This window comes from Bacillus rossius, chromosome 2, assembly GCF_032445375.1.
Source record: "Bacillus rossius redtenbacheri isolate Brsri chromosome 2, Brsri_v3, whole genome shotgun sequence".
Lineage (NCBI taxonomy): Eukaryota > Metazoa > Arthropoda > Insecta > Phasmatodea > Bacillidae > Bacillus > Bacillus rossius.
The window spans coordinates 2,904,503-2,924,686 of NC_086331.1; positions in this window are offsets into that span (position 1 = coordinate 2,904,503).

Below are 20,184 nucleotides of genomic sequence, written 5' to 3' on the forward strand. Positions count from 1 at the left end.
CTTCTTTTTCGATACATGGCATATCTTTCAACCAGGTCATGTAAAATTTCAGTCGCATAGGCCAAGCTTATCTGAATCATGATGCCTTTTTTTTTGATACGTGTCATTCCATTCAAACAATCCATGACCAATTTGAATCAGACAACACCAGAGTCTCCAAACTGCCAGACCTAAATAATAAATATAACTTATTACAAACATAAATGCCAAATAAATAAGCACGGTTTACGCCTAATATAGGACAAAGTATCCCTGATATATGTTTTACGCTTACCACAAAACAAAGAGGTTCTTTTATTAAATATTCAGTCCATACAAAAGACTTGACCATGCAAATTCATCTAGGAAACACATTTGAACGCACATTCAACCAAAAAGACGAATATTCGTAATCTAGGACACACATTTGGACACACATTCGTCATCTAGAACACACATTCGTCATCTAGGACACAATTTAAACGTACATTCGTCATCTGGGACTAACATTTATACACATATTCTTCATTTAGGATCCACATTTGGACACACATTCATCATCCAGGAGACAGATTATGACACAAATTCGTCATCTAGGACACACATTTTGACACACATTCATCTCGGTAGGATTACGATAGGATACGATAGGATATGATCGGTAGGATACGATTTATAGGATTCGCTTGCCAGGATGTTAACGGGATGCGATTGGATCTACATTTGGCTACAATTACTCCAACTGACTTCCACTACTTAACTTACTGCAATACCTCAATTTGCTCCAACTGGCTGCATTGGCTCAAATTGCTCCAATTGATTAAATTTGGCTCTAATTAGCGTCAGTGTCCCCATCTGCTCCAACTTGCTTCAATTGCTTCTATTATATTTGGCTCCATCTGGCTACAATGGCTGCAGCTGCTCCAACTGATTCCAACTGCACTTTGCTCAAATAGGTTTCAATAGCCCTAATGGCTTTATTATTACTCTCCTTTTTGTGACCCATTGGTGACGATTTTTACCTCCTTAAGTTAGAAGCTGTAGTACGAGAAATCAGTCTAAGTTATAAATTAGATTGCGAGAAATAAAATAAATGTTTTTGTTTTTATTCTACATTATTGATTTAATTTTTTTTTATCTTATACGCATGCAGGTTATACAAGACATTCATTGTATGCAGTCCGCACTCCTTAGTTCATAAAGTATAGTACAGTCTTTTTCTTTGGTGGTATTTAAATTTGCAAAATTTTGCGAGAAGCAAGTAGAAGTCTTAACCTATCGACCAATAAGTTTGGATATTCCCACGACGTGGGACGCACATTCGTAAAAAAAAAAGGACGCACATACAACGAAAAGGACACACATTTAGGCGGTATTTTGGTGCGCAGAGTCTTATATGCAGCACGAACTGCCTCGTCGACTCCGGTTGCTGCTTCTTCGACTTGGATCACTGGCTGTCTGACGAAGGTGTCCGACTGCCAGACTTTGGGTGACGACTACCTGGGTGAGACATGGACGACGACATCTGCGGTTACGGCCGTCACAGGGCGTTCACTCCGTTCTTGTCGGCACAGGATCTGCGATGCTGGCTTCAGGTGCAGCTGTGTTGGGCGCAGGAGAACACTGCGAGATCACAGACGTGACGCGCGCGTCATGCGACGTGCGGTCGTCTACGTAGAAGCATCGCAGGTCACAACAGGTTCGCATCGCGTCTCGTCCTGGGCAGTCTGGTGCGCGCGCAGACGAAGAACAACGTCTTCGATGCTGGCTGTAGCTCGATGTTCTGCCGTGCGGAGTTACTCAACATGCTTCACGCTCACCAAACACTTATTACCAGCATATGCTTTGCCTTCAGTGAGGACGTAAGAACACGAGCGACAGGATACGATGGGACATCATGGACAGGAAGACAGGAATAATCAGTAGCCTACGGATAAATCCAACAGAAGTATAGCAAAATCATGCTCTGTGAATAAAAAATAAATATGATAACTAAAGTATGCATATAACATATAATTAAATGTTATCTTTGAAAGATTTGTGCAATGGGAGTGCATGACTTTATGTAAGCTTTTGGACATACGCCATTGCTAAGAACATTTTCTGTAGAAGAAAACTAAAAAATACCTAAAAGACAAAAACACAAATAAAGCAAAAAATTGCTGTGTTTTTGTTTCGTTTCAACTGTTGTGCAGAATTTTTTTTTGGTTTCAATATTTATGTGCTGCCATCATTTGTGAGGGTTATTTCGTTCTCTTAGTCCATTTTTCTTTGTTTTTCTTTGTTTGTTGACCTTATTCCTGTTATGGAATATTATGTGGCGTTTATATCCTGTTGAAAACAGCAATTTTTTTGTTTAATTAGGTTTTTGTCTTTTGGGTATTTTTTAGTTTTCTTCTACAGAAAAAGTGCTTAGCAATGGCGAATGTCCAAAAGCTTACATCAAGTCATATAATTTAATGCTTAGAAAATATATATCTGCTACAAATATATAGTAAGTATATATAACTTCTTTAAAAATATGGATTTGTTTAAAAATGATAGTTGTATGCAAGAATAAGCATAGACGCATGAATACATACCGTTGTGAAGTCGCTGAACACAGAACGGAATGTTTGGTCGTGCCGGAGGTGTTTCTGGAGCAGTCTGAGCCGCGGGAAGTAACACGACGTGCTGTATCTCTGCCGGCCGAGGCAGTAACTCAGCCTCATTGTGCCACGTGTGAACTGCGCCAGCGCGCATGCGCCGCTGGGATGTCCGGGAATTAGGGTGAGGGGGGTGAGGGGGGGGGGACAAGGTTTGCGTGGCTTGCAGTTGGGTTTCTCGCCGATAAATCGCGCGCGGGCCCGGCCGCCTCAAGAAATTTGTCTCCGGCCCGTGTGGTGTTTTTAATTTCCCGCTCTCGCGGGTTTTCACCCCGGGGAGCGCCAATCATCGAGCGGCAATTTGTCACACGCCAAAGCTCCCCCACCCCCCAATCCCCCCTAGCCATAACCCGACCGCTCTGCCTTTTTCTCCCCTCGAAGGTGCACCGCCGATACGTGCGAGAAGGGAGCCGACTGGCTTGTCTTCAGACACCGTACCATCCTTCATTGTTCCGTGATTACAGAACACACCTCCCGATTCGTCGAAATTAGAGATCGATAAGGTGTGTACACCTGAGTGACCCGTGACATTGGACCACGAGTTTTTCGACACATCCTGAAGGTTCGTAATCCAATGGGAGACAACTATAAAAAATCAGTTCACCCAATGTGTGTGTGACCCCGATGGAAGGCGGAATGTTGTTGCAGCCAATGGACATATGGACCTCGACATGATTCTGCACACGTCTGTGGAGCCTGATTTTGAGAGAGAATGAAAGAGATTTTGCACGTATCTAGTGATTTTCATAATTTTTTTTAGAGACGTACGTGTCTAAGGACTGGTAATTTTTTGTCATGTTTAATGTGTTGCACGTTGCGTTGATCACAGCGATGATTTAGAAAAACGGACAAAGTGTGCAACACCAGACTCACAAAAATAACTTCTTTTAACTTGAATATTATTCACAACACAAATACAAGACAATGTTTTGTGAACATCTGTTTTCATTTGTCTCTGCGAGTCCTCCTATGGCTTCCGAGGATGACGTCATAAAACAATTAATCGTGATTTAAGAACTATTTACTAACTAAACATAGCTCTAATTTACTTACAAGAAACAAAACGCATTTTTTTTTCTTTTTCACACTCGTAGCAAAGTCCTTTATTATATTACAGGGCTGCTTAAGACACCAAATCACATCTAATTTGTATTAGACATTGGCTGTTTTCACAATAATTCTAGGCAGCGAAATTGAACTTTTTGCAAACACAACTTCTGTCGCACGAGAGTACTATTGTATCCACACGCCACCCGGAGTCTTTGCTTGAAACGGTCATCTGTGCTGAACTAGTTATTGGCTTGGTTCTCAGTTCTGTTTGAGTGGCTACCAACATTGCTTGGAGTGGGCACGGGACCAACCACTCGCTGTCTTGGGCACCAAACCCCTCGCGGGCACGCGAGGGTTCAGGAGCGGCGGTCCCTTCGCCGCAACTCCTCCGGGAAGTCGCTATGAGTCGGCTTCACCTCGGCTCGCTGGACCAGGCACCCAGCAGACTCCTCCCTTGGTGCTGATCTCCGACATCCCATCCTTGGAGTCTACCAGCGCAATCAGCCACACCGCTGGACGACGCCAGACCTCTTCCCTTGGACATTGTCCGACTCCCGGGTAGCCGGGACCCAAACCAGCGACCCCTTGATACTCGGTCATCTCGGCTGACCACGTGTTCCACTCGGCGACGCCATCTCCCGGAGATCTCCCCACTTTGCTGGACTAAAGACACACTACCTTGTTCCTCCTCCTTATACACCGCCAAGATGGGCCTGCAATTCCTTCTAGAACAACCTCCCCTCTTCCGACCACGAGGCACCCCGAAGTAGCCTATTCACATGCTCAGACTCAGAGTCTCGGACAACCCGCGTCTTTCTGCGCATCTTCGGAGCCTTCTCACAAACCCCCACTACACTACTCGCTCTGCGAACCTCTTCCCTCCACGCGGGTTTAACGACTGTCACAAGTGAACTCCAAGATAGACTGCACAATCATCGGCGTCCTCGGGAATATGTCATCTACTAATTGGCTAAACTGCGTGTTTTCTAATTGGCTACTTCATCCATTAAGGTTTTTTTTCTTCATTGTCTTAGAAGTTCTACAAATAAACTGTCCAATCGTTGAAGCAGTATCAAGGTAAATCTGTTTTAAATCTAGTCTACTGCAAAACGAGCCTACGCATTTTCACGATCTCAGCCTGTCTACTGTCAGCTCACGAATCACAGCCGTTATTTGCGAGAAAAGAAAAACTCCCCTAATGGACTGGCCAAATAAACTTAGTTGCTCCAACAGAGAGCTTCCAATTACAATGAAGAAAAAAACTTGTGCAGGCGGGAAAAAAAACTGTTTCGTGAGTTTTTATGTCTCTAGGCGCTAATAATGACAAGAGATTGGAAACCTTCGTAGCGTCAATCATCAGTAAATTAACCCAAAGCTATAAAATACACTCTTTGGCTGTCAAATGTTTCAGAGTTTGAGTAGGTTTGTTCGAAATTGGGAACTTACTTGACAGGCAGGTTTGTTATTGGTAGGGCCAGTAATTATTTGCGAAAAGATTTCGAGACAAGCTGTGTGTTAAAAATACTGTATCATCGTCTCTGTTTCGTGATTGGTTGAGTTTCTTTCAGGTGCATGCACACTGTTCACATGAATCACAGCAATTCTGTGCGGAAGCAAACGCGTTCTGAATAACCTGGCCAAATAAGGCAATGGCTTCTCTTGCAAACTCCAGTCGTAAGGCCAAAATTACTGACGCAGAAATACCGTCTCGCAGTCTAGTAAGTGAACATACTTTCGCGGGAAAAAAAATCACTGTCTCTAAGTATAAACCCTGGAAATTTTGAGGATTCATTTAGTGTCAGGCTGAAATTCACAGTTCAATATATACTGTTACCACATATGATTTCTAATTGGTTGGCTTCTTACTGAAGAACCACCCCTTCTTTGGAGTGTGCCGATGTTTTTCAGCCACTCAACTGTTGGCTTGTATTTACTGATTTATGGTCATAGAGGGGTGTGTCCAAACTATTATGATCACATCATGAAAACAGCTTAAAGGCATACATATTTGCAGTCTTAGTTGCAAACAAAAGAATCCGCGAAACACCCGGGTCTCTAGTTATTGGCGCAGATGCTCCTGTTAACTGGTTGCTAACCGGAGATTCAGCGAACAGGTGTACTTATTTAAATTTTGTCGAGTTTTGAAATCAATCCACAATATCTTCTCATCCCTACTGATAGCCAGAAATTATAATCAGTCGCGAATATTATTCGGTTGTATTGTAACTTTTTCTGTTGCTTAGAATATATATATTTCCAAGGGATGGTTATTCTAGTGCGAATCACGGGTATTTGCTTTGCTGCATGAGCTTGCTCTCTGGCAGAGTAACAACAACGGAAGAAGACTTCATACTTTCAAAATGTGTTTAAAGACTACAGAAGAGGCTTGCTGCAAGTTTGATATGCTATCAAGGAACAGGTTAGAACCCTGAAAGTGTTTACTTTTTTGTGATCTTACAGTGTTTTCTTGACGCCTTCTGAAAGGAACAGCACTACAAATGAATGAATTCAGTGGCGGACTCAAGATGAGCTGACCTCAACTTACATTGAATCAAATAGTGTTTTTCGGGGGGTTGGGAAAGGGGGAAGAGCCTAGGAAAAGTGATTAGTTTATTGACCAGAAATGAACGAATGTTTTCTTTAACAGTAGCGAATTTATTAAAACTAAACTGTTTATCAAACAAAAACTGCCGATTTAAACCTACAAAGCTGTACATCCACAATACAATTCTGTTCCGAAATCAGTAATATCAACTTTCATACTATTTGCCACGAACAAAAAAAAAAAAAAAAGAATAAGTATTAATCCTCTTTGTTCAATATTTCCCATAAATTAGTACAGTGGGTGTCTAATATCTACTATTCTTTACATTTATGTATTTTAAATTATTCAAATTGAAACTCTCAGCAATACTAAGAAAGTTTCTGCAAGACAATTGTTATAAACAAGTTCTACATGAATTTCTTTATTCTTTCAGTTGCTGTACTAGGTTTTCTCTAGTCGCTTTAGGCTTCTAGTGTTCAAGACAGACAATTTTGTTTGAACAAGATCAAGATGTTTCTAGGTGAACCACAATTTTTTTTGTCGGAGTGATCATTGGACGAAAATAAAGAGAAACTATTATCCTAGGCCGTGGTTGCAAAGGACTCTATGAATAAATTTCAATTCACGTAAGAACACGAGGTACTCATGCAACTAAAACAGGTTTATTTTAAAATCAATTCTCATTTAATCTAAGCCGTTTGGTAAAAGTACTTTGAACCAACCAATATTCTGTAGTTATCTCAAATAGGCTGGTGTTTCATAAATATTTTTTCAAAAACTGACTCTTTGAAATAAGATGGCGAAATTTGTAGCAGCGTGAGTATTGAAAAAAATGATGGAAAATATTATAACTGATAAATATTTGTTCTCTCAATAAAGTGATCATAAGTAGCCATTTTTATTTTATTTTGGAAACACTTATTTAATTTAAATTAAAAATTTGTATTTCAGTTCTCAAGAAATCTTATGTAATGATTTAAGAAAATCTCTGTCATGAATACTTTCCTTAAAATAGATCAAATTTTAAGTTTGGCATTCGTGAAGTCGTGACATTATGTTTACAACTGACAGAAGGAAGTAAAACTATGTATCTTGATAGCACAGTGAAATCTAAACGTCGTTCAGTTATCATTATTTAGTTACTACAGATCACTTGAAATAATTATAGGTTTTTGGAGGATATACTGAACTATTTATTAAAGAAGCCTCCATTATTGAAAAAAAAATCCCAACGTAAAGCGGCTGATACATTTCCCGATATTAAAATTTTAAATAAATTTTAATACGAAGTTTTGACTACTTGGTTCTCAGCACTTTAAAAAAAGGTAATTATTCGTACATAAGTGAATAGTTATCAAAGCTGCACTTTCGTTACAAGCATTGCCACGAATGAGTCGAAAAAACTTAGATTTAAAAGCTAAATCTTTAAATATTATTATTTTTGTAGAAATTTAAATACCTAAATATTTTTTCAACGAAAAATATTTCCGTGAGTCAGAGTTATTGTTCATTTTGAAATATCTTGAAACAAATATGTTTGCAGATTGAAAAAAAATAAATATTAAATTGATTTTTCATCGCTACGTTGTGTGGGCTTGGAAAGTGGAGGACCGTTATTATGTCTTTCAGGGACTTTGACCGGGTTGCGTGGGCACTTCGCAAACAAATACGCTGTTCCTCTTACACGATATGTAATTTTTTCTGAAGTGGCGTGGAAGTTGGCCACGAACGGGAGTCGATGAAAGATGTAAGCGCTGCGCTATTACCAGCTGCCGTCGGCGCCGGCATCAAAAATGCAGTGTTGTGTGTGCCGCGCCGGAGCGCTCACGTGTTTGCGGCGAAACTCGATCAAGCGGCAGGGTGGTCGGTAATCGGGGCATTACCTCGGGTATTACCCCGGGTATTACCCGTGTCATTACCGGAGGCGGGCGCACGCATTACCCGCGGCCTTGTTTGTCCGCGGGACCAACGGCCATCACTTCTTGATGGTGACGGGTGCCGAACCACCTTCCTCCAACCGGGTGTCACGCCGTCGCCGAATGTTCCATGAGCCGGCGAGTAAGCACGCTTCCGAAACACCCGTTGTCCCATCCTTACGTGCTCGTAATTTTTTGACGTGACAACGTCTAATAAATCGATGAACGCCGGCTGCACGCACGAAAAAGTGTCCCACTACGGATGTGTTCTGTCTGCTCATTGTACGCATGCGTGGCATCTCTCTTCCACTCGATTGGAACAATCATCGATTTGACTTTTCAATCATATTTTCGTCGTTTGAATTATTAATATTATGTAATTTAACGATCGTCCACCGATTTTCAGCACAATCGGTACGGTTATTTAAAAGTAATGTTGAAAATTCAAATACGTTTTGAACCAACAATGGTGTTTTACAGTTACACATAATAATTCAAATTACACCCGGGATCTTTTGCACAATGTTTTAAAAAATATTGTAACACATTATAAATAAGTTTGGTGTATTTGGGATGCGTATTTGTTATAAAATCGTGTTAATATTATACCCCTACCGTGAACAAAGTTTTTATAAATATATGTATATATAACATATGAATCTTCACTACTTTCGTACGGCCTTGTGGGCATGTGGTTAACGTACCTAACTCTTAATCGAAAGGTTGTCGGTTCGAAACTCGGCATATCCGATATTTTTTTTATACTTGTAAAAATAAATATGGCGCACGCAACATTTCAAAAGTAATAAATGTATTTGAATTAATGAATGCAAATAAAAGTAAATTTATTAATTCAATTGCACATTTCATTTCACTCCTTTGTATCCATACGAAATGGTGATAATTCAATAAAAATGATTCAATTTTATTCATAAAAGTATGCAGAGGTAGATTTTATCATGCAAAAGATTGAATAATTAAAAAAAAATTCTTCCTCAAAGAATATAATATTTTTAATGCCTAAATGGTTTGGTTGCAAAAACCTATTACGGCTCAGTCTCAGGCCGAATATGATATTTCCTTTTCTTCTGGATCAATCATTTCATCAATGTTTTGTTATGACGTTGTCATGTTAAACTATCGTCCGTAAACCGACTTTACAGACAACCAATTTTTTCGTGAAACAATAACTGGCTCGGTGGTTCCAGTAGATGGTCGGGTATATATAGCAGTGTGGTGATGCCCTTTCGCAACTTTGAACAGCTTCGAATAAATATTTACTAAACGCCAGCAAATGTCCTTAAAGTGTAAGAGTAATCAGAGTATTTAAAACTTATCAATAAAAAAATGGTTGTCTGTAAAGTCGGTTTACGGACGATAGTTTAACGTGACAACGTCATAACAAAACATTGATGAAATGATTGCATACTTTTATGAATAAAATGGAATCATTTTTATTGAATTATCACTATTTTGTATGGATACAAAGAAGGAGTGAAATTAAATCTACAATTGAATTGATAAATTTACTTTTATTTGCTCTCATTAATTCAAATATGTTTATTACTTTAATGAAGAGATTATTTTAACTATAAATTTTATACATGTTTGCTATTTAACTTCTTCCAATCTCTGTTATTCTGTTGAGGATAGGACGATGATAGGAAAAGTAGGAAACGAATGAGTGTGTTTCAAGTTTAATGTGCCTCGAAAAAGTCAAATCGATGGTTGTTCCAATCGAGTGGAAGAGAGATAGATGCGGCGCAAGCGTACAATGAGCGTAACGGGACACAGCGTAACGGTAAAATGTGCGTTACGGGACACTTTTTCTTGCGTGCAGCCGGCGTTCATCGATTTATTAGACGTTGTCACGTCAAAAACTACGTGTATTTCAAATGTTTCACAGCGAAATATCGCACAAGGTATGTTTTTGTTCATGTTACGAAGAAAAGATACTACACACACATAATATATATATATATAAATATATATAATTTTATATTTGGCCATGAGAGGCCAAGCGACAGCATTGTAGGATAATTATAACAAAAATTTCTGCTTGTTTGCACGATACTGAATCCAAGTTAAGTTAGTCTCTCTTGATGTCAAGAGACTTATTTTTAAGAGAAACTCAGACACTGGGTGAGTTCCAGAGTTGAGATGGTGATAAGACACTAGCTATGTCATGTAATTTGGACAGCATTGTGTTGCTGTTGAGAGTACAGTCACGGGACAAGCACAACTCACCACGACCGCTGAACGTGCTGCAACCAATCACGGCCACGCTGTCAGTGTGCGGACGTTGCGTCCACTAGAAACAACTCTAAGGAATGGGAGTACACTGCATTTATTCGTTAGTCATCACGATGACAATACGCTACAACCACAATACTGTTGATTAAATACTACTGAAAGACCTTGTGATATTAACTACGCATCGTCTAGTTACCTGTTTTAAGGGCCGAGACGCAATGAAACAATCTGAAATCGGCCAAAATTTGTAAAATAACTTTGAACCCATGAAAACATTTATGGAAAAAGATAGATCAATTTAAACTATTTAGTCACACACCTTCTGGAATAACAGGAGGCGCGTTATATGTTAAAAAAATATTTTTTAATAATTAAAAAAATTTGTCCAAGTATTTTATTGTAAAATTACAAGAAAAACCTTTGTAAATTTTACAGCATATTTATAGGGGAATTACAAAGTACATGATGTTTTTCTAAAAATGTGTTTGTGTGGTTTCTATAACCTGTTACCACTGAGTAAATTGAACAATGGAACAATTTATTCGAAATTAAGTGTTTATGTCCACCTCAATGTTGAATGATCTGCAAGTAATGTTTTGCAATATTGCAAAAGATGGGTTGTAATGGTACAAGATGTGGCTTACAAGTACAAAGCAAATGTTTTTGTAATGTTACAAGAATCTGCTTGCAGGTGGGAGGGAGCAGCCCTCTCTCTTTGGAACACCCTGTAGTTCAAAGTCGAGTGAGTTACTTGTGACTTTCAATTGTTTATTTCCCTAGTGTTCAGTGAGAGGTTTCTTAGATTGTCGTGTTCGCATGTATACCACAACACACTGCATTTGTTCGGTACATACCTGTAAGGGAATCTACTGTAATTACCTAATCTAGAGAAAATAACATCACTTGGTAACCACACTTACTAGATGTAAAGTGTTGACATATAGTTTGACGATAGTTTTGGCTGGCGACAAGCATAACAAATCACAGTCCAACTTATAAATTAAATATGTCATTCTTATCCAACGGCAGAGGCGCAAACTTCCCAGTCCTTGGAGCATGGTGGGGGTGCTCATAGAAGTTATGTATGAATGCAACATAAATATGTAATAACTCCGATACTATCCTAAAACATATAGAAAGAAGATACTACATTCTTCTTATGGTACCACCGGTCTGCAAAAAATGTTTCCTATCTTTACAGATATTTGTAATTTAACAAACAATTACTCCAGTTCCAATTTCACTTTATCTTAGTATGTTTTAGCCGTAGTAATTATTGGCTAATTCAAAAAGCCGCTCTGTAGATTACTTCTACTTTCTCAGCGATTACGCTCGCAGATTACGTCGTCACAACGATTACACTTACTTTACTGATGCACGTGGCACTGTAAATTATCATCGTTTGTAGACTATTAAGGTAGCAACGCCTTCCACAATGTTCGTCGCTGAGTGAGGCACACCTAACTTCCAGACTCTCGTCTCACAGACTGCCTTCTGATCAGCAATACCCCAAAATTAATACTTAAACCACAGCTATAGGCTTGCAGGTGATAGATGCCACGTTGCCAGTGCAACGTCAACAAGCATAGGTATGTTTATAAAAACCAAAAGTGGTAATAAATGTTTAAAAAATATGAAAATAAACGTGAAAAAAAACCCTGAAAAATTAAAAAAAAAAACATAATAATATATGTCACTGTCTTAGAGGCGACTAGGCAGGTTATTTTCTGGGCGAAGTCGCCCTTGGTGCTTCTTTGCGTCTGTCCGAAACACCTAGGCGGGGCCACTCACACGCCATATTGAATTTGTTTTATTTTCTTGTCATTATAATTAGCTAAGGGCTATTTTCGCAGATTGAACTCTATACCTTACTTTAATTTATTGTTATTATTATATAACATATATTATTAAAGTGTGAAGTAGTTGCTGCAGTGAGTGAAAACAATTACAAAAACTTGCGCTACTTTCGACACACATCAGACAACAACTGGTAAAGATCTGCTGGAAGTATCATGGCAGAAGAAGGAACGCGAGAGAGGTAAGGCCGAGTAAGGCTGGAGCGCACCTCTGGGTTCGCCGTCTACGGAGGGTGCGGTTTGCCGGCAAAGGGGGAGCCTCCCAATTCCACTCGGCTTGGTCCAAATGCCTCCGTTAACTGCCAAACGCCGAGGCCTTCAATAGCGGGTGAACGATGAAAATCATCGTCCCATAATGACATTAAACTCATTAAATCAAAATGCAGAGAAGCTTTTTAGCAGCTTTTTAAGCTTGACTGCTTCTCGAGCACTTCGGCCTGAGGATAAGAAGTGGGGGGGGGGGGCGGAGGGGTTTGGGAAGGGGAGAGGAAACTCCATTTTTAAATTACTTTCAGGGAGCGGAGGGGGGCCCCGACACGCAGGTTAGGTGAAATTGAGACATTCTTCTACGAGGGGGGCGAGGGAGGTGGCCTTGTCGATATCTGCGCGACGCCTGCGGGAGTGATGGCGTGCGAATGTTCCTGCGACGCTCCCCCGTGGTGCTGCGACGCAACACGCCTGCCTTCGTCTTCGTCGCGTGTCGCGTGCTGCAGACACTAGCCCCGCGGAGAAGAGCACTCCAGAAGTCAAGCACATCATCATTACACATCTTCAACTGCCACAACATGGAGATCAGCTATGGAAATATTGAGAGCGAATAACTTACTCCAATTTTCACAACGAAAACAATGTTAATTTTTAATAATTCCTGGTCCTGTCATTAAAGAAAAACAAAAGATCATGTCAATAAGGTTACAAATATGTATGTTTTTTTAAACAGTTGTCAAAAGTTCTCAAGAAGGAAAACTCAGCAGCAGTGTAATTATGACTGTTCACAACACTTAGTGTTTTACTGTAATGGACATGAATGCTAAATGCCACTAGAGACACAGGCAAATTTAAAAAAGAACCATTAGAGAGTTGCTAAATTCGCTTTATTACTCGGACAGCTGCACTCTCATTGGAAGAAATTCAGTTTTGACACGCCCCGAAGGACAGCCAACAAATAACGTCACCGAAACAACTCAAATGACCCGATCATACGCAATTCGGTCGTGAGGTAAAGCGGCGGCAGCCAGTGACTATAGACCCCGACTTATTCCTGTACAAGTGCGTGTAATTGCGTAAGATGTGTAGGTCTGGGCGCGCCACCACAGAGTTGAAGATGAAACAAGTTGACCCTCGCTGTAACAAGTTCGTGCGGCTCTAAAATGAGCTACTGCACGGCTAGAGTAACAAGGTTGGCAACAAGGTCAAGTCGCGCTACTATCCTCGTGTGGACAGTCGGGAGAGAGCTGTAGCTGGTAGTCATAGGAGACGAGTGGGACAGCACATGAGGACAGTAGCTCACTCACTGTCCTTCCCCCAACCCCAGCCACCGTACTGTACCTGTGTGAGCCGGTGCTTTATAACAAAACCTTTTCAAGTGGTCAGCGGTGTTTTCGAAACACTGCGTTTAACAATGGGGCTTAAGATATGACTACAATTTATTGCTAGGAAATGTGCCGGTCAAGGATGCAGGCTATGTACGAGCATGACCACTCAGGCGCCAGTCTGCTGTGGCGAGGTGAGATCACTCAACACCTGGCATCACTTCATCCAGGAAGCCAGTCTGCTGTGGCGAGGTTAAGGTCTCTGAACACCTGGAATTACTTCATCCAGGAAGCCAGTCTGCTGTGGTGAGGTGATGTCTCTCAACACCTAGCATCACTTCATCCAAGAAGCCAGTCTGCTGTGCCGAGGTTAAGGTCTCTCAACACCTGGCATCACTTCATCCAAGAAGCCAGTCTGCCGTGGTGAGGTAAGGTCTCTCAACACCTGGCATCGCTTCATCTAAGAAGCCAGTCTGCTGTGGCGAGGTTAAGGTCTCTCAACACCTGGAATCACTTCATCTAAGAAGCCAGTCTGCTGTGGCGAGGTTAAGGTCTCTCAACACCTGTAATCACTTCATCCAAGAAGCCAGTCTGCTGTGGCGAGGTTAAGGTCTCTCAACACCGGGCATCGCTTCATACAGGAAGCCAGTCTGCTGTGGCGAGGTTAAGGTCTCTCAACACCTGGAATCACTTCATCTAAGAAGCCAGTCTGCTGTGGTGAGGTTAAGGTCTCACCACTTCTGGCATTACTTCATCGAGGACACACCAAGTCTTGTCTCCGAGTGTTCCGAATCACGCCATAGTTTTGAAAGCGTATTTGTACTTGAACATTTATCTACAAAACCTCGTGACGCAAAATGCTTCCTTTTGTCGCATTCAACCTTGGGTGGACAATCACACTAATGTGCCTGTCTGGGTGGCTTCCAGTCTTAATGCACTTTATCAAAACCATTATGAACAGGACTTGGTTACTTACAGTTCTTGAATACACAATACTTCTCACAAATGAATCATGATAAAAGTTTTGTGATATACAATTTTTTTTCTGAATAAACAGACTATCAAACAGTCGTCAAATATAAAACAATAATCATTTCTAAATCTATTTCACCAATTTAAAAAAATACATACTTCAATATTAAGTATTAAAATACCAAAAATTATGTTTATAATGGATAAATTCATCTAAGAAACTAATATAGTTATAAAAATAAATATTCTTCTTTCTCCAACACAATGATAACCACCAGAGCCAGATCAATCCATGCAGAGGCCCCCAGGTGAAGCCAGCCTTGTGGCCTCTGCCTTAGGCAGGGATGTCTCTAGGCAGGAAGTGTGTAACCTCGGCACTAATGAACTATGTCGTTTATTAAGCCAAAACTATTTATAGGTAATGCATTTCAGTTTATGCAATACTGAAAATGGTGATAATGCTAATATTATAACGATGATCAACTGTAAACCACCAACACCAATCATCCACCAATCAAAAACCACATTGAAAACTATATAGGTAAATATTTAATCAAGTTTTCAAAACATCATTTCAATACAGCAACATATCAAATACTGGCAAATATGTTCAATTTTAACTTTTGTTTCTCTCTCGGCAGGTCTTCTGCACTTCCATCATTATGACTCTTTTTCCTTTTTGCAAATGCAGATTTTCATCACAGTTTTTTTTTTCATTTGCCTTATCTCGTAGACATTAAAGATTTCCCTCTGATATCAAAATATCTAGAAGCGATTTCAAAAGATAAACTGGCGTTCGAAGTTCAATTTTTTTATAGAATTACTGACACTAGTGATCCGATTTAGTATGACAGCCCAGAAGACTGTCGTTATGGCCTGTCCCTCCTTCGAAGTCTTTCAATATACATCTGACCACATAAACCACTTCTGATTTATTAACGCCAGAAATAGACTGCAAAGCTTTCTGGAAACTGGTGTAACCTTCTGACAAAGCGTTAGTCGCATAAACCCTTGCACACCCCATTGTATCGAGTGCTATTTTCAAAACCAGTGACGAGTCTTTCATTAGAAATTTTTTTTCCCATGACAAACAGTGTGAAGCTGCAATGGAGCATGTCCAATAAATTGTATTAAATCAAAATTCGCCATCGCATGAATTATTTAACAAACGTATGATGTATTTAGTATAAATAAAAAGTAATTAACACTCTATATTCAATCAAATGAATTATAACAAATTAAATTACTTAATTTAAATCTTACTTAGATGTCACTTCAGTTTTCTACGTTTATTTAAATGTCCCTACTACGTAGTTGTATCGATTTTCTCAAAGCACTTTTATGCACAATCTATTTATAAGTGTCGCACTCATTTCTAAATTCGAAATACTATAAAATTATCCAAACAAAATTAACGGTTACCACGCAATGACTGAACAAAAGGAAATACATTGTTTATGATTAAATGTATTCGAGAGAATAAGAAAATCCTCCAGTATTATTTTTCATGTAAAATAATTAAATATCCACTACTGCCAACCAGGACAATGTTGGCAGTACTGATTTCGTACCAACCTTATTAATGAAAGTGCGTGGAGTTAATTTGGAATGCGTTATGAAATTATATTTAAACATTGCCGAGGTAGTGACAGGACAATTTTCTGAGTCTGTTAATGTCATTATGTCATTAATATTATTTTTTTAGAGAAATATGTATGTACTTTACAAGCTTTTAACATTCAACTAATGTAAAACTGTATTTTGAAATTGCCTGTAATTAAAAATAATAAACCCAAAACATTTCTTAAACGAAAAAAAGCATCAAATTAAAACTACGTCGACTTATTATTTTCACGGGCCATGAGGCCCAAATGCAGTTGCCCAATTGCCTCCATGGATAAACCAGGACTGATGACCATATTTCATTGACCTTAATAGTAGTTAAAAGCACTTTTACTGTATAAATATGTTTGAGTTTCTAGCTTGGAGCTAAGTAGCATATTTTCCAACTTCAGCAATAATCATCGACAGTATACAGTTAAAACTACGTAAAAACAATTTACTTGAAAGTAATTAACTTCTCGAAATAAAAATTCCGATCAAATTAATTACTATATTTTATACTATGTTTATGCAAAAAATTTTAAATACACATTCATCTATGAAGTCATTAAAATTATTGTTAATTATACTGAACTCTGGGTGAGAAAAACAATATTAGAAATACCATCATATATGAGGTTGGATATTCAACTATTTAATTAAATATGTATTTGTTATGTAACTGTCAGCACCCGGCACGTGCAATGTCAGACCGCAAGGATACTGGTCCGTCTGAGTGACACCCCAGGACGAGGCTGCCACGCGATCCTCGCCCTAAAGGCCCACGCAAGTAGCCGCAGTGGAGCCCGGGGAGGGAGGCACGGCGGCGGCAGGTAAGCCCCGCAATCCAAGTGGTGGATTCGCGGTGTTTGTTCTTGGAATTGCGAGACGGACAGACCTGCTCCGGGGCTTGGTTTAAATGAAATCGACGCGACCGGCGCGACTGTTTGAGCAGCGAACCGGCGTGAAATAACTAGAAACAAGGAAGGAGCAAGTTCTGTTTCCTGCGCCTTCCCCCTCCCATTTGTAGCTGGAGACCTCCCCTCCCCTTCCTTACAGGGGCTTCGAGTACGATTGCAAACTCTCAAAACAATCAACTCTTTCTTGTGTTTACTTGCCAACTATGTACATGACTGAGAGAGCCAACAAATATCTCAATAACAAAGTTTTCAAATCAAGTTAAGATCGTGATACGCTTATTCATACAGCACTTAATGTATCAACTATGATATCAAAGCTATACAGAAATGGCTTTAAACTAACCTAACATACATAACCTAACCAAACCTAACCTAACCTAACCTAACCTAACCTATCTTAACCTCACCTAAACAAATCAGACCTAACCTAACCCAACCTAACCTAATCTGAACTAACCTAATCTATCCTAAGCCAACCTAAACTAACTAGCTGTTCGCCGCTGTTCATCACACAACTGAGAATATATACTCAGCAATATTAAACTGTTATGACTAATTTTTAAAATAACCGATAATATCCTAAAATGGGTATGTTAGCGAGAGCCAAAATGTGGTGATATATTAGCAGGAAGATTGGCACATAGACCACCATAGACTTAAAAACTTATAACATTAAATATGTTTAATATTGAGGCTTCTGTGTAGTGCTAGTAAAGTTTGTAAAAAAAAAGCACATTAGTCGGAATGCATATTTTGCCTTTATAATCTGGACATGAACATTATTTTACGAATGTCAAACTGATATGTATATTTTTTTAAAGAATATATGACTACACAAATAAACCACCCATTTTCAATCGTAACTCGGTAGCTGAGTGATGAGTCGGCCTCCGTGGCTACGGTGCGGGGGCTCTGGGTTCGAATCCCGGATAAGACATGGTTGTAATTTGTGTTGTCTTAATACACCAACAATCACAACTACTATTTCACAATGACTCGGGGTGACATAACAACACAACGTTAAGGGGGGGAGATGATTGGCACACTGGTGACTGTCAGGACTTGCCTGTGTGACACCCATCTTTAAAAAAAAAGTGATTAAAGCAACTGCGCTGTTAATCAAAAGGTCGTGGGTTTGAATCCACTCAAAGATGAAAAACTTCTTTTGTCGTTTTAAAATTTTTAAGTAATAACATAAGGACGACATAAAACAATTATTTTTACAGTAGTAGTAACCAACAATGAGCCAAGATTGAATTTGGCATTTTATATTTTCCATGCAACTCTGGATCTTGTTCGCCCAGTGATGAAATATATGGGTTTCTGCTTATGGCACATTTATCATAGAGTTTTTGCGCAGTTCGGAAATAGAATGTTTTAAAAGTTCGAGTTTGAGCTCTCTGTGCATAGCCCTTACGGGGCAATACACAGGCGCATCTGTCGCAATGCGAATACTCTTATTCTGAATTCTCTGTAGCTTGATTAAGTGATATTCCGCTGCTGTTGCCCACACCGGCGCTGCATACGTGATTATTGGTTTTATTAATGCGTTATAAATTATTATTCCGTTTTTAACAGAGCTACCTAAACGTCTGCTCATGACGGGGTAGAGGGCCATGAGCCTAGTGAAAGCTGTTTTTCTTTTCGCCTCTATGTGATCGCGCCATAGTAGTTTCCTATCCATGTGCACGCCTAAATATTTAACAACATTTTTGTGAGGAATTTGCTCATTGAAAAGTGTTAGTTGTGGTCTATCTTCGAGTGGCGGGAGATGTTTACGCGTAAAAACTATAGCTTCTGATTTAGTAGGGTTTACCTTAATTCGCCATTTTGTGCACCACTGTTCTATTGAATTTAACGCGGTTTGCAATCTGTCTGCTGCGAGTTCTAGAATACTAGATCTGCTAAACAATACCGTATCGTCCGCGTAGCAGCCAAACTGAACTGATCGGTGTGCGGGCTTAGGAATATCATGAATATAAATATTGAATAAAACCGGCCCCAAAATGCTGCCTTGTGGGACTCCTGCTTTAATTATTTTTAAATCGGACTGTGCTCCTTCTGTCGTGACTCTAAACGATCGATTTTCTAAATACGAGGCCAGTAATTTAATATAAAAATCAGGGAAGCCAGTTTTATATAATTTATAAATTAAGCCTTCATGAAGTACTCTATCAAAGGCTTTTTCTATGTCCAAAAACGCTGCGAGATTATAGCTATTCTGATTGAACGCAGTTATTATTTGTTCTGTCAAACGGACCAGTTGATGCGTTGTTGAATGCGCGCTGCGAAAACCAAATTGTTCGTCCGGCAGTACGTTATTTTCTTTAATGTGAGCATTTAGTCGCTGCAGAATTATGCATTCGGCTACTTTTGACAATGTACTCAGCAGACTAATGGGCCTATAATTTTGGGGCAGTGTCTTATCTTTTCCGGATTTATGAAAAACTATCACATTCGCTTCTTTCCACTGCAATGGAAAATACTGTAGTTTAAGTATTCCATTTATTAATTGAGCTAGGTATTCCAAAATTTCGTCGGGCAGTTTCTTAAGGACTACTGCCTGAATGCCATCGTTTCCCGGTGCCTTACGTGGTTTCATACGCCTGATAGCCTGTTTAACTTCCTGAGATTGAGTTAAGGAAGGTTTTGAAGTTAAAGGCTGATTAAGTTTAATTGTAAGGTCTCTGTATATTCCGGCATTACATTGCGGGTCACAGGGTTCGACATTAGGTTGAAAGGCTAATTCAAGGGTATTCGCGAAGGCTTGTGCCTTGTCTGTCGGTGTAAAAGCGAACCCAGTGCGAGTTTGTAGCGGAGGTATTTTATCTATCTTATGAAGGAATCGCTTTGTCATACTCCAGGTGCTACCATCTTGCACCTGTAGCTGAGAGACTTTCGTCTCCCATTGGCT